The sequence below is a fragment of the Spodoptera frugiperda genome, chromosome 8 (genome assembly GCF_023101765.2).
Source record: "Spodoptera frugiperda isolate SF20-4 chromosome 8, AGI-APGP_CSIRO_Sfru_2.0, whole genome shotgun sequence".
In the NCBI taxonomy this organism is placed as follows: Eukaryota; Metazoa; Arthropoda; class Insecta; order Lepidoptera; family Noctuidae; genus Spodoptera; species Spodoptera frugiperda.
This window is the reverse complement of record NC_064219.1, coordinates 9,593,527-9,609,807: the sequence shown is the minus strand read 5'-3', so window position 1 is coordinate 9,609,807 and position 16,281 is coordinate 9,593,527. Positions and strand designations below refer to the sequence as shown.

Sequence of the window (16,281 nt, the reverse complement as noted above, 5' to 3'; positions counted from 1 at the left end):
TTAAGGGTGGGATTAAATGATTAGTTGCGAAGGGGTTTAATTAGCAAAATTGAGCTTTATGTGAGTATTAAACAGTTTCATGTAGTATATAGTATATAATATAGTTGCTGTAGCCTATGGATATCTGTCAAGGTTGCAAAGAACATTTAGATGTTGATCACCAGAAGGCGCTGGTAACTGAATATTTTGTAAGTAAAACTCTGCCTCTATTACATGAGACTTATAAAACAATTGGTGAAAAGCGGGTGTACATTGTATAGTGGCATTACGTGCCGTAATGTGCACCTATGCCTACCCTTCAAGCATGAAAGGCGTGACGTTGCATATATATAAAACTAACAAATACATTTTTGTTAGTTGGCTTAGAATGTAATTAGCAAAAAGGACAGTCCTCATCGTAGTGGAAGATATTTTTATACCTCCAGCATTCTCTTCAGAGGATCTCCAGTTTTTCAGTAACTATTACAAAACAATTCCGAGCTGAGGCTTATAGTAAACAAAGTCGTATCTAACACTAAGCAAACCGAGTAGTGTTTTGATAAGAATTCCTGATAACTAAGTAATGAATCTTATCTGTATTTTCCTTCTTTCATTCAGTTCTTAGAATATTTGAGGTAATGTCTTTGAAGATCGTATAATATGTGTATTTTACGAATAATTTTTGGTAAATTTCAAACATAATTTTTGCAGTTCTTTTGATTAAAATTAATATAAATTACAATTTAAACCTTATTAAAGTTACAAATTAAGGTTTAAATTTTATTAAGTCGACTTGGACATTTAAAAAGAATTAGTTTCACACACAATCCTATGTTAATAATGCACAATAAAATTGTTTCGTAACTATCTTATATCCATGTTACTTTCATTGAGAAGAGTGAAGGAAAGAAAAAAAAACAAAAGTTCAGTTTTAACCAGTAAAGAAATTCTAAGTAAAAAATAAGGACAGAACAAACATCAAAACACCAATAAATACCATGTTTTTTTTAAATAAGCACTTCCAATCACAATGCAGACGAACAGACAGACAAAGTTTTACGGCGGTATAAAATGAAATGCATAAGTAGAAACGTTTGGCAATAAAATCAGGATCGCGCCCACGAGTCGGAGAACGTGCAAACATGGATGTACTGTATTGAATCGTGGGAGGAACTTGTAGGGGCTCAGTGAGGACTGGTAGACTTCACTGCTTTGATCAGTCAGGGAGCCTACATTATTCAACAAAAAACGAAATTTCGTCCAAAACTTCGCAGATTGTATACTACAATTCTATTTATTGCGAAATAGTAAAAAAATGAACGAATAAAGAAGATAAATAAATAGATTTTGATATTAAATTAAAAATAAAACTTTTTTCAAGTAATTTATTAGTAAATCTATAAAACCTACGGCTGAAGATTAAACGAAACTTCGAATTCGAGAAACCAGAGTAGGCCCTGGGTCTTATTGTATAATGACAATTAAACAAGGATGAAATTCGCTTGAGGTTTTTTTTATGGTATAAACAATCACTGCCGCTCATAGACACCCGAAACTCCAGAGGCGTTACAAGTATGTTGCCGAACTTTTGAGGGTTAGCAACTAGTTGCAATGTGTAGGGTTTCAATTTCCGCACGGAACAACTCTTTGTGTGATCCACAATTCGGATCGGGTCTATGTGTCATGTGCATGTAAACTTATAACGTATGTTTATAAATACACCCACGAAACAGGAGAAAATCCTAGAGTATTTCAACATTTTATTAAAATATATATAATATATTATGTCGTCAACAAAAGTCTGTTTGATACCTACTAACAAATTAATCCCAGTATAGTAAGAAATAAAGACAAAATATCTACTCCAGAAGCAACATTTTTCACAAATAAGGTACGAGGTACACAAGGACCAACCGCTTAGTGTTTCCAGTCCCCCTTTAGCCTCACCGCTGTCACTTGCACCGCACAACTTTACAACCGTGTCCAACACTTTGTAGCATGAGAACAGAGTTTTTGCTGCAACACTTGGTAATGTCACATTTTTCTCAACAAGATTATTAACTTAGCAATCTCATTGAGCATGACATAACATGTCTTAAGTTATTCTCCTAAGTTAGGGATGGCAAACCTTCACATATTAATGTGCCAAATAACCAAGTGATTATCTCTATATATAAAAATCAATTGCTGTTCGTTGGTCTCGCCAAAACTCGAGAACGGCTGGATCGATTTAGCTAATTTTGGTCTTGAATTATTTGTGGAAGTCCAGGGAAGGTTTAAAAGGTAAGAAAGAAGAAGGGTCAGCTAGTAATATATAATTAACCGACCCCTAACCAAAAAGTGTATAGAGGTTGTTGATGTACCATCAAATATTTTTTACTACTAACTAGCAAACACCACCAATGGTTTTCCCTGTTTTCCTGCTTTTCTCTTGAATTTTTCCTGAATTTCCTCACGAAGCCCGAGATCAGCACCGAATGCAAAACCGTGGAAATAAGTTTGTGCGTTCTGGCGTTATAACATCAGGAGGAAGTTATATCAAGTATCATTATCAATCAGTAGCAACATAGTTGGTAGTTGACAAAATTGCAATAATAGAAATATCACAAATGAGTTGCTATGCCTCTTTATGATCACAGTTTTAAGTTTTGTGGTAAACTGTGTTCCGTTCCTACAATGGCTAGTGTTGCCCAGCAAGAGTCTTGCAAGTCTCGCATTTACCAATTAGCCAACTTTATTTTTTTATACGATTATGATTTAACTGTATTAACTGTAGTATTGACTGTATTGTGCAGATTTAACTATATACAGTTATATTGTAAGGTGTGGCCGCTATTGAATAACCTCAAATATAGTATACAGCACTCTGTTTGTCATTGTAAGATCAAAAGCACCTAACATATAAAAAATAGCATTAGGCTAATATGTATTTGTGAGACTAGCAAGACTCTTGCCGGGTAATTATTACAGTTAAATCATAATCGTATAAAAAAATAAAGTTTAGCCAACTTTTATTGGTAATTATGCGAGTTTTGCAAGACTCTTGTTGGGCAACGTCAATGGCACGCGTGCCAATGGTTTGCCATCCCTGTCTAAGTAAAGGACATAGATATACTTACAGTTCACTCACTTTAAGTCAGTTATGTTGAAAGTGTCGTGTCAGTTCACGGACTGTGCCAATTCTGGAATTGAGAAGTTCATGGTACAAATAGGGTTGAATTTGGCGTGATTTTGGCATTAAGAGCTCTATATTACTTTTCTTATTTAAGGACTTAAAATGCGTAAGTTAATCATTGCAATAATACCATGATCATTGATCATGTATGAGTATGTATTACCTTATTATCCAAATACTCGTAGATTAAAAAATGTAAACATAGTTTTTACGTCGGTAACGTAGACAAAGCTACCGGTGAACCTTTATTAGATATTAAAAATACAAGTATTCCAGAATACTTACATCTCATCCGATTGAAAAATTGTTAAAAATTTACACTACGCTGTTAAAACCATACTATGGACTTTGCAATAACACATACTGGAACACATACAAGTATTGCTAAAATCATCCTATATAGTCCAACCTATAGTATAGACTATCTGCCTCTGCCATATTTAAATCCTCAACCGCTACAATTACACCCCATTCATAACAGCTAAACATTTCCATATTCATAAACCAATTTCTTCAACAGATACTTCGAAGGTTCCACAAAACAGGCCTGTCCCATATATTCCGTTGATGGTCACTTCACTTACGATATATCTTAGGACAGACAGACAGACACGTCGTAAATATTATTAGAGACAAGAACGCTAATTGCTTTGTCCGTATGTCGAGGTATTAGATGAAAGGTAGCAGAAGAGTTGTAGTAAATGGTAATTCTCCTGGGCTAATGATCGCAAAACTGAAAACTTAATTAGAGATTAGGATATAGATTTGCTTAGACATAATATATTTTAGTGTAGTGACAATAGAGTAGTATACATTTTGTCACCACCTCTACCTCTTACCACAAGCGGTGTTGTAGGAGCAGTGTAAGGAACTACACATTTGGAAGATATGGTAGCAGCGCTCTCTGATAACTTGATTTAATTCAACAATAGAAAACACATCGAATCTCGCATGGATCCGCGTTCTGGCACACGAGGGGTTAACTCTACACACCATTACTGCCGAAAATGGCAAAACCTTAAAATAGAACCACCTTGTAACATTTTGGTTAGTCCAGTGGGGCAATAATATTTATCTTATTACCGTAATTTCGTAATCATTAACGTTTTGTAACATCCAGATAAGTGTTAAGTTTATAGATACAATACTATAATCAGCACATCGTGAACATTTAGCCTCAATAAAGTATAACAACCTCTTTGGCGGGAAACAACAAATTACACTCAATATTCCTTCTTCATTCTCAAATGATTATGATGAAGACGAACCATTAAACAATAAAATAGTCACTCACTATATTACCAAATAATGGTTTATTCATCATTCAAATAAAGCAAACTGTACCGCACTCAAGCTAGTTACTGCCTACATAAAACAATTATCCCAATTCCAAACCAATTTATCATAAAATTGCTTTATCGTCTTCAACAATTAAATAAAATTGGCCGCAATTCGGGCCAGTGAAGACATCAATTCATTAATAGTACAAAATAATAGGGTTTCTAACGCCCAAGGCGTCTCCAGTCGTCGGCGCCTCTCGGTCGAATGCACTCTAAATCTCCAACCTGCATAGACAAAACCCCTACACTCTGATGCAGCCATTTCCCACCCCACCTGAGTATCCGTCCCTCTCTACTCCCTACAATCTCTCACCTATCCCGTTTACACCTCAAAATTACATTCGGCCGTTGTCGTTTGTACTCGGATGCAATAGCCGGTGTGGCTCACAGCTAAACATGATTTCAGCCAGTCGCTTACCGGCCGTCGGAGGAGGTGCATCGCTGCCGGCCGCCGTTCCCGCGTTCGAAACATCGCACCGGTCCGGCTTGTTTGTATAGGGATGTTTGTTCCTAGATAGTGCGCCCCACAAACCCTGAATGGAAGGATTTGTAGTGCTGTGAGACTAAGTGTGGACAACATTGGAGCATATTTATGTGAAAGTGTTGTGTCGTTTGATGGTCAGTTACGATGTTGCAATACTCACGGTAGGCGGATGTGGCTAATGCAGTTAGATCTGTTTGATTGGCAAAAGTAAACATGTGTATGACAGACGTTATTAAAGCTATGTTGCCGTCTGCCGACGTCGCTTTAATGGAACGTGTATAACAAACGGTAACGGAAACGTGCAATGATTTAGTTTCAGCGAAATGTTATGACTTTAACGTTCAGTGGAACATGATATTGCCGGAGAAGCATTGCTTTGAGAGCATAAAACTTTACGATGATTAGTCTGCGAAATGACGAAAGGATTGATGCGACAGTTAAATATTGAAACAGATTGAAAGTACTATTCGTAATATATTATGATGAAACAATCGTAAAGCTAATTGATTTAATTTATTTTAAAACCATGTGGGTGGAATAAAAGATAACAATGATCGGGCAGTTTTATGTTGAACAAGCAACAAAACAATTCATTATAACAATGGAGTATTGTTTGTGATTGAGTTTAAGCTTTTTTGTTAGGAAATCACTTTTTTATTTGTATACAAGCAAGCGTAGATAATAATTTCGGTGTACAAAACAATACTGCACGCGTTAATGAAACAATAGATAATTTGGGTTAGCTCAATGGGTTTCTAATTGGAACTATGAACAGTTTAAGTAATCATAAAAGAATTTCGAATGAAAGCGTTTAGCAAAAGTATCTATTCATTCGTAGTAGTGGTTTCAATGCCCATTCAAATTCAATAAACCGGGAAGTTAGTTTTTTAAACATTTTTGTTCTAAAGCCCGAGATTATTAAAAGAGCTCTATTGGAAAGTTGGTTTCTGTTAGACGCGGTCCAAGAAAGTTTTGCAGACCAATTACTTACTACATAATTGTTGAAGAAAACTTCTTGGGAAGAAATGAAGAAATAGTTCGGTAGTTTTAACCAATAATTTTAAAAGCAGTGGAATGAAAGAGATGGAAAATAAATGGAATGGACAATACTGAGTCCAATCGAACAGATCTCACCCACGCATCGTGAGACCATCAAATTGACCATTTTATTTTTACAGTTATAATTGGGACAGAAACGTTAAATGACGGTTATTTGATATTTATTGAACATAAATATAAAGTGACAAAGGATAAAGTTTGCGAAAGGAAAACAAATTCGTTGGAGGGATTTGCGAATAATCCAAGGAATAATTTCTGCATGTGAGTACGTGTAGTATGTTTTTTGCTTTGTAAGAGCACTCTTTGGAAAGATGAGTCTCTATTAGTGAGCGTAGGTTATTTGAGAACATAATAATATGTTTATGCACGGATTTACTTTACTTGGAGTATTTTCTTTCTTTTGGTAGCTCTACATAATGGTAATTCGTTTCACGTAGGTATTCTATGACGTACTTCTTATCTAAGTGCCCAAGTTTATTGAAAATTAAGGGTGCTAATAGATTGTGAATTTTAATTATTGTTTTAGCCAAGTAGTAAATAATATTCACCAGACGAGATGGACACCACCAGATGAAATAGTGTTTATAACACTTTCATTTATTCATTCATTCATTCATTCATTCAATCATTCATTCATTCATTCATTTATTTATATTATAATAAATCTGTAGAAGGGTCAATTATGTACATTGAAAATATTGAAAAAATAAATAGCAGAGGGTGTTACTGGATCGATACCAAACCCAAATATTATGTGATTATTTTTTTTGTCTGTCTATCTGTATGTTTAGGCATCACGTGAAAACTAAAAAAATAGGATACTTTTTATCCTGGAAAAATACGTCTTTATTTTTCAGTTTTATTCTACAGAACGCGAGCTCAACAGCAGCAGCTGAATAGAGGGATCGTCTTAATTATTGTAGGCCTCGCCGTATTTGGGTCCAATAGATATTTATAAGATGTCATTGTCAGAGTTACTCAAAATGGAGAAATAAAACTTCCACGCGAGACCGACATCCGCGCGGACAGAGTCGCGGGCGGAAGCTAGTTAAGTCTAAATGTAATAAAAAACGTTTTTAACTCCATAAATAGGTACAGATCATTTTACAAAACGATTTCTAAGTCCATTTGAATTCAATTAGCAATATTATCACAATCCTTTAGCATCTCATTTTCTATAAATAAGCCGAAATGACTAACACTCTATCCGATTACTTCAGATTTATCTTTGACACAAAACTTTCTCAAATTGAAGGTTGAGTCGCTAAAATTATAATTTGGCCTGAACTTACTTATTTTCGTAAATTTAACTTCCAATAAAATTTATTGTAGGGAAGTTGTTTTAGCCATAGACAGCAATTAGTAAAATACTCTAGATATTAATTTATTGGGTTCGCTCAAGCGATAATACAAGTTATGAATATTAATTTCAATCATTCATGGTCTTAGCTGCGAAATATTAGGAAATTAGTGTTTTCATTATATTAACGGTTAAATAATAATTATGTTCTTTATACATTTATGAGTATAAAGACCTTTTGCGAAATCCATCCCAAATACTTCAAGAATAATAAATTTTGATACATCAAAACAGGTGTTTATCAAAAATGGTACGAATGTTTAATACTGAGTTTAGTATAGACTGTAAATAAGACACCATTAGATATTACGAGAAGAAGAAGTCGTTTTTGCACCTTTTAATCTGGAATTTCCAACCTGCCTGCCAAGTGTGGACATTGTGGTAAATCCTCTGTGTCGAGGAGGCCTATAGTCTAGTGAATTGTCATGGGCTGATGATAACTATGACGATGATAAGTCTTAATTATTTTTTTTTTTTTGGCTCACTCAAGTAATTATAGAAACTCGACTAGTTTTTAAGCCGTGCTAGAGGCTCATGTTCATGAGCAGTATTTCGCGACATACGATGCCGCATGGCTTGAAACTAGTCGGCTTAGCCTCTATCAGTGCTTAAAACTAGTCAACTTCCTCGTCAAATAATTACGTGAGTAAGCCGAAAAACATAATAATTAATTTAGTATATCCCACGAAAGTTATAATATAAACATGATTAATCTTTCTGCGCAAAATAGAATCAAATCTGTAAAGACTCAGTACGGACTGGAATTCCAGGAAAAAGATCGGTTAACGAAGATGAAAGCTCAAGATCAATAACAGTATTTTTAAAAGACCTTTCTTACAGCTGCCAGGTAATCTGTTTTCCTTATAAGAGTTTTCCAAATAATACTTTGAGCGGCACGACGTTGCCCTACATGGTGTGAAACGTTGCCTGTACTCGTTTTCGCACTATCTGTTATTTGGCCTAGCTTTGGACTTACTTCTTTGAAATGCGTCTGAAATATGAAGGCTGTAGATCTGTAGAGTGGAAGGACTACATTTTTTTGCTCCTATAAAACTTAACCATTAATCTTTTCTTATTATTATGGGTATTTTTGTGTAGTCATTACAATAAAACTGATTATGTGTACATGACGCGTGTACTCATAACCTTGTAAGGTTATGAAAAAATATAGATAATTATGTGCTGGTTCGACCGAGTGATACAACGTTTGCGTTGGATTTCATTGTGTGAGTGAGCTTATCGGAAGCCCAATTACCCCCCTCCTCCCTTTCCAATCTTCCCAATTCCCAATTCTTCAAAAACCCTTAAATTCCTTACCCCCAAAAGGCCGGTAACGCACTTGTAACGCCTCTGGTGTTGCGGGTGTCTATGGGTGATTGCTTACCATCTGCTAATCCGTCAGCTCGTTTACCTGCTTATACCATAAAAAAATAGACAGAACCATCAAATCTAACTAACACAACGCATTGAAAATGAAACACCTTTTTGGTAAATGTCATATTGAGTCTACTATTAAGATATTCATCCTCATTGTAATCACAAAAAGAGGAAGACTATCTTTGATGCCACTGATAAATGATAATGTCTGATCTAAATACTTTGAACGATTGATACGTTCTCTTTCATTAGTTGAAGTAGAGTTGAGTACACACGATGTGACCGGTGAAATTATTGGCAAGATTTAAAAACAATAGCAATAAATGATGTCAATATTTATGATGTCACACTAATATTTAAACAAAAAGATGTAAAATCAATAACTGTAGCTGTGTGTGAAAAATAAAAAATGTATAAAATTTGGAAATAGGAGTTCATACTAAAGTGTGACGTCACGTTGTGTGTGATATCTAAAAAAATATATCAATATGACATCTGACAGAAGAAAAAATATTGCTATCATTCTATTTTCACTTCAACAGTTTCAAACACATTGCACCTAACCTAACCTAACCTCGTATATATTATATCATTGTATAAATATAATCTGGCACCTAACATAATCTAACCTTGCACCTAACCTCGTATAGTTTAAAATTCATTGCACCTAACCTAAAAGTGCACCTAACATAACCTAACCTTGCACCTAACTTCCTAAAGTTTCAAATTCATTGCACCTAATCTCACCTAACCTCGTATCCTAATCAATTCCTTGGCAAAATATAATCAGTAGTACCACAGAGTTAATATTGACTGTGTTATACTTACTTGTTCGCAGCCAAGTCTTATAAAGATTTATTTGCAATTAGACCATCGACCGATAAATTGCTTCGTTTTCTTCCGAGTTTCAGCTTGTACAAGGCGGGAAGTTTTCTCAGTTAATTTCTACAACTTGGCAAGTTTTCTGCTAGTACGTCCACAATGCTTATTTCAAATTGCTGTTCTTTGAAATTCGATTAGTGTTGTGTTAATAAATGGATTGATTGTTTTATGAGTGTTGTGGAATGTGCTTTTTGGGGTTATTTGGATTTTATTGGTCGGTTTTCTTGCTTTATTGCGGTCTTATCGATTTTAACTGTTCTAACAATACAAATGCAATGTTTAATTATTTGATGTATTTGTTCTTTATATCAAAACAGTTTTCTATTAACAATTATCGACATTTATTTCAAACGTAGACAACGCTTCTTTAGAAAACATTAAATTTTATTCTATTATTCATAAAAAATAATTTAATGGATCGAGATTAAAATAATTGTGTTTAATTATTTATCCACAAATAAGTACATATATTTTTAATGGTTTATTCTGTTATTCCAAAAAATCTTAAAAAAACATCTGTAATTAGTAAAAATCTGTAAATAATACCCTTATTAATAAATGAAGATATTATTTATATCTTTGTAATTAATACATTATTAAGTATCATTAAAATCTCTCAACTAGTACTAGACAACAAAGTAGCCACATCAGTGTGTACCCTGCACAACATACCTGACCGACTTGAGAGTTTGATGGATGTGGCACGATTGCGATGCCATTATACAGTTTTGTTAGATATACTTTTTTGTACAGTCGCCAGCAGATCAACCTGCTTCCATCTGTCTATTTTATACATTGCATTTTCGACTTTATAACAATAGGAGAAAGTTGAAAATGTAATAAAGAAAATTGACAGAAAAGGATAGGTGGACCTGCAGCTGTACCTCCTGGTACGCGGTAGTCAGATGAGAACGCGGTCTGTATTAACGATTTTATTTAGAGTATTTTTTTTTGTTGTTTCTTTGTTATGAATTGTTTTTTGGAAGATGTGCTGTGGAAGATCGCGGATGTCGTTTATCAAAGGGGTGGGTGGAGTAGATCCTATTTGATAAGAAATGGAATAATTGTCTAAGTAAGGGTTAGCACATTACTACAATAAACTTTAATCCACATATTTCTGTATCCCTGCAGCTCATGTTGTATTGCTGCAACTGAGAACATGATTTTTTCTTTCTATTCACTAAATTGCTCCTCCTAATTTAGTGTAGATATATATTTTTCGATATATTGCCTGATGAATTGATATTTAATTGGGAGCTTAAAGGGTTAAAATAGATATAACACCCAAATTATGTATTTAAACTCGAGTAATTGAATTCAACACAAGACCTCAAATTCGCACTAGATAATTCTGAATCAGCACATCTATAGTATTTAAATAAATACTAAGTAGTACATGAAAGCTCACAGAGCTAAAGCAGAAACTGTGCTTTCACCACTTTCAAAGTCCTTTCTATGTAAACGTGCCAATACTTGAATATTTAAAATAACGTTGAGAAATCTTGATACGTTAGATAAATCGGTAAATCGTTTTGAGCTTTTCTATTCTGCATAAGCTGTGTGATTGCAAAAACATTAGTATTATTTTCTTAAATATTTCTGTTACATTTTTTTTTTTGTTGAATGATTGTAAAATCATTAGTATTATTTTTTTAAATATTACTCTTACAATTTTCTTTTTATTATAATGTTCGTGAGATATACTAAATTAATTACTATAGGTACTATCGGCTTACTCACGTAGGTAACTGTTTGACGAGGAACGACACACGACACGGCGATTGTCGCGGAACGCTCCTCATGAGCCACTAGCACGGCTTAAAACTACTCGAGTTCGATAGCATAATAATTAACTTACAATATTCATTACAATCATAGCGATATACAAAATTACTGAATTATTAAAAAAAAACAGGTTAACATATCAAAGAAGGCAGTTTAATCGATTTTATATTGTATTAAACATTAACCATTTTTTTAATCTTGAAAAAGGCAATTTTAGGCAAGAACAAAACCTACACATGAAATCTTGCTAAGACTTTACAGTTAAAACTGGCCATAAAGTTCTTACTTTGAATCCACAAAATCAAAACTCCTTCAAGATAAAAGATTGTAATGCAGAACATTTTACGAATACGAGCACTTTAAAATATATTCACGTTGCCATTGTTACGTTTAAACCACTTCCCAACCCAAGTTTGACCAAACATCAAAAGCATTTTTCGAATATCCACCAACCAGGAGCTCTTTGAAAACTTTTATATTTCATGTTTTATTTCAAAACCACTCCATCTTTCTGAAGGATTCGATCCTGAAGCCACAGGTGCTCTGAAATCTGACCTTTAAAGAATTCTCTATATTTTATTCAGAGGCATTGGAGTATAAATAATAGATCGACCATATTGAGATGAAACATTCAGGGATGCTGGTAAAGGTAAAGAATTGATGTTATATCGGATCTCTTTCATTTAAGATCATTAGAGTTTGGTAGATGAGAAACGTATAAAAGTCTTTTCATTGTACGCTAGCGATCCTTCAAAGGAATATTTTTACTTTTTTTAATATTTTTGTGGCGGTAGTTCACGGTTGTAGTGCAAATGAATGAGTTTTATTTTTTGAAGGGAGAGTTGTACATTGATTATGTTTACCGACTTCACAAAAAGGAGGAGGTACTATGTTCGGCTGTTTGTATGTTTTTTTTTTTTTTTTGTATGTTTGTTCATCGAATACTCCGTCAATTGTCAACGGATTTTCAAAATTCTTTTTTTGTTCGAAAGTAGATAGTTCTGAGGTGGTCCCATTGTCACCAAGTTAAGATCCGATGATGGGATCTTAGATAAATCGAGGGAACTCCTCAAATATTATAGGGAACTATATAGTGATTTTGGTATATTCATCTAGAATTGAAGCATTTACAGTCAAAAAGTAACCTTTGAAGAGGTGGAACTGATGAAGAGGACCAGAAATGGCCAATGGAACTTCATACTCACAAGAAATCACAATAAAGTTATACTCCGTCAATTGTCGACGGATTTTTAAAATTCTTTTTTGTTCGAAAGTAGATAGTTCTGAGGTGGTCCCATTGTCACCAAGTTAGGATCTGATGATGGGATCTTAGAGAAATCGAGGGAACTCCTCAGATATTATAGGGAACTATATAGTGATTTTGGTATATTCATCTAGAATTTTATTGAAGCATTTATAGTCAAAAAGTAATCTTTGAAGAGGTGGAACTGATGAAGAAGACCAGAAATGGCCAATGGAACTTCATACTCACATAGAAATCACAATAAAGTGAATTAAGTGACTGTGACAATACAAATAAATAAAGTAGTTTTTGAGATAGAGAATTTTCACCGACTTTTTTAGTGTAACAAAAAATAATACTGAGAAACACCGACTTCCGGAATTAAAGTTATTTTTAACTTTTTTAGTGAAGTCGGTTTATTTTTTTGTAAAAAGTATTATATTTATTTTGAAGTTATATTTCTATAAGTAGGTGTGTGGGTGAGTCTTTTTATTTGACGTTAAAATAAGGTCGTCTTCTTCTCATAGTAACAGGTTCAATACCAAGATTGGACGAGATGGAACACGTGTTCTAACTAGTGATTGCAAAATACATTGCAAAAATAAACTGGAAAAACAAAAAATACCGTATTTAAAAATACAATGTTTTTTTAAACATTATTTTATTTGGCTTACTCCGTTTGTTTGTTTAGGTCTTTAGTAATGGGATTTTTACCCTCTTCCTGATGACACAAAATCGCTCTGATATTTGGTATACATTCTTAATCTTGATGACCATACATATTAAAACTCTTTAACATAAAACATTTTTTTTTTATGTATGACTTGTTTTAAAATTAGCTTCTTTGAAAATTTTAAGGATAAAAAATTTGTTTGTATTCTAAAAACAATCTTTTACGAGCACTTATTATCATACAGCACCTTTACACGAAAAATAAAGACTTTAAACCCACCTAAACTAAAAGCCTATCTACTTTCCCAAAGACCTGACCCTCAAAAAGTTTTGAACCTTTAGGAGTCTCTTATCAAGTTTATATGTGCCATTTAAGATTTATAAGGAGAATGTTGTCAGTAAGTCGTGCCCGATCTCCTAGTTAGGATAAATGTAGCGACACGTTTTGAATAACATTAAGTTAATTCCACCTCGTTTATGGTGGTCTAGTGGAGTACTCGTTTTCTGGGTGGAGTAAAGGGTTATTGGTTCTGGAATTGCATTTAATGTTATACAATAGCATTATCCTAACCTATTTTGAAAGAAATGAATAGATACTTTGTTTTTAGAATTGGGTCTGTAATTATTGCCAATAAGTATGATAATACGGTTGATGAAGCGAAAGAAGTATGTAAAATTCGTAGCTATTGGCGTTTCAATGCCTCTACCTACCCCCATGGGAGACAGATCTAAAGTTAAGTATGTATGTAAGTATGTATGTATGGATGGATGGATAGATATGAAAATATTCTCATCCTACCTTGACAGAACATTAACTAAAATGAATACTACTTTTAACTTGCGTAATATTATGACTAAAAATAATCAAGTCTTGCCACCCATCATAAACATAAATAACTCAGCTCCTGGTCTACCACAAAACATCACCTATCTCATTTAAAACTACCGCAAATTGAATTCTCATCGAACTAAGATATCTGTACTGAAAGCCGCGTCAGACTAGAAGTTCACTCCAGAGATAAAATGGCGACATGGCATCGCCACTTTAAAGAGATAGCACTATTTAGGGATGCCAACGGACAAGTATTAATTTTGTCATTTTCGGAGTAATTTTGAGTTGTATTTTAATGTGGTGACTACTTCTAGATTTATGCTCGTATTATGTGCCACGTGTTAACATATATTTATGAAATACATTTTTAACATTCGTTTTCTTTAGAAAATTGTAGCAAAACTTTATCTTTTCTACTAAACAATTTAACATCCTAAATACTTTGGCAGTTTTCTTAGTGAAGGGATAACAAACACACTAAAAAAAGGTTTAACCTTTACTTAAAGTTAGACTGTTTCAAACTTACTATCAGGCTTTTAGTTTCGAAATTTTGAGCATTGAATTTAAAATAGTGCTTCATTCGCCTAGTCGAACTATTACAAAATCTGGTGTCAAAACTATGTTCAACCACTCCCTTCAAGAAACAAACACGACTGTAAATTAACTAAAAACTGGTTATCAAAACACGATCAGACGAACACGTACATTTTGAAAGTCTATTCAGTCGACCCACTGAGGTTTCAAGGTGTGATAACCCTAGCTAGGATAATGATGCCTCGAATGAGGCCGGCCAGTCATTAGGGAGATTTAACTCGTGATTACTGAAGCCTGGACCGTAATGCGAGAAAGGGACGATTAAAACTAGTTTCAGTGTTTAGGCCGTTGAAGATAGTGATTATTTTGGCGCCTTTGTTTTAGAAGAGCGAGACATACAAGGGTTTAATTACTCTACTTGGATTTTCAAGGTTGGGTTACTTTGATAGGTAGAAAATGTAACTGATGTGTACGAGGTGTTAGATGTCAAAATTCCATGAGATCATTGGCAAATAAAATCAAAAAAACCTAACGTAGAGAAAGATGAATTTTAAAAACAGTTTCATAATATTTATACTACGGTGATTTGGTGTTTGTTACGCATTTACAAATAAAACTGCTCACATTTTCCATTAGGTACATTTTACTCTCTTAACATAGATTAATAATATAGTCCATAATAGTGTCCAGAGTCACTTTCAAATCTACATTCAGACCAATATATAGTGACCATGTCACCTTAATATTATCGGTCTCTTTACTAGCCAATCTTACATGCTCTTGTAGTGGGGACGCTTACCTTAGACTAGCGTACTTAGAGAGGATTGGAATTGACAGAGAAGGGCTAAGTTCAACCGGATTGTGTTTGACATCCAGTGATTTGGGTTATCATCTGCGGATACGACATGAAGGTACTAACTATATTATACTCTTAATCTGATGACATAAGACTCAGATTTGAATTCAGTGTGGTTGTGTGCGTTGATCTTGTAATCATGTGATATAGTAGCTTGAAAATTTGAATTATGCTCATTGTATGATATTAGATACGGATTTTGTTACACGTGCACATCTTAATAGTCATAGCAGATATCGGTACAGTGACGATGAAATTAGTTTCGTCTCATGTTCCTAAAGTACAGGCATTGTTAATTAATGCGTAAATTTTGGTCATATTATAAATAAATAAATCCTAAAAACCTTCATCATAACAACCACCAAACTAACAAAGGAGTCAAAACACATAATTAACTGTAAACCATAAAACAAAACGATAATTCACAAACTGTTAAACATATCGTTAATGTCAACACAAAGAAGGAAATCGTGATGAGAGACATTCATTAAGTAGTGAGAGATGCGTTGGCCAAGCCACCTTCCAATTAAGGTATAAATATTGCAAAGTAATAGTTCTAGTACAGCAGTTTACGATGATTACCCCGTTTAAGGCAACATTACTTCATAGTAATGAAGATGGAAGTGAATGAATGGTAGACTTGTAAACGTTGGAGGTGATAATGATTTAATTTATAACTTTATTTGTATGACTATGGAGTGAT

General features: G+C 33.9%; 1 protein-coding gene across 3 annotated transcripts in view; it reads left to right on the top strand.

Annotated features, from left to right (window-relative positions):
* Positions 1 to 4,896: 4,896 nt before the first annotated feature.
* Positions 4,897 to 16,281, top strand: part of LOC118275339 (uncharacterized) — a 178,692-nt gene continuing 167,307 nt past the window's right edge. The window contains exons 1-2 of one of the 3 annotated variants that reach the window (XM_035593247.2): positions 4,897 to 5,112; positions 6,157 to 6,298. The gene's annotated coding sequence lies outside the window, so the exon portion shown is untranslated. Of the gene's footprint in view, positions 5,267 to 6,156; positions 6,299 to 16,281 lie in introns of all 3 variants that reach the window. The other 2 variants (XM_035593248.2, XM_035593249.2) reach the window with 2 other exon arrangements.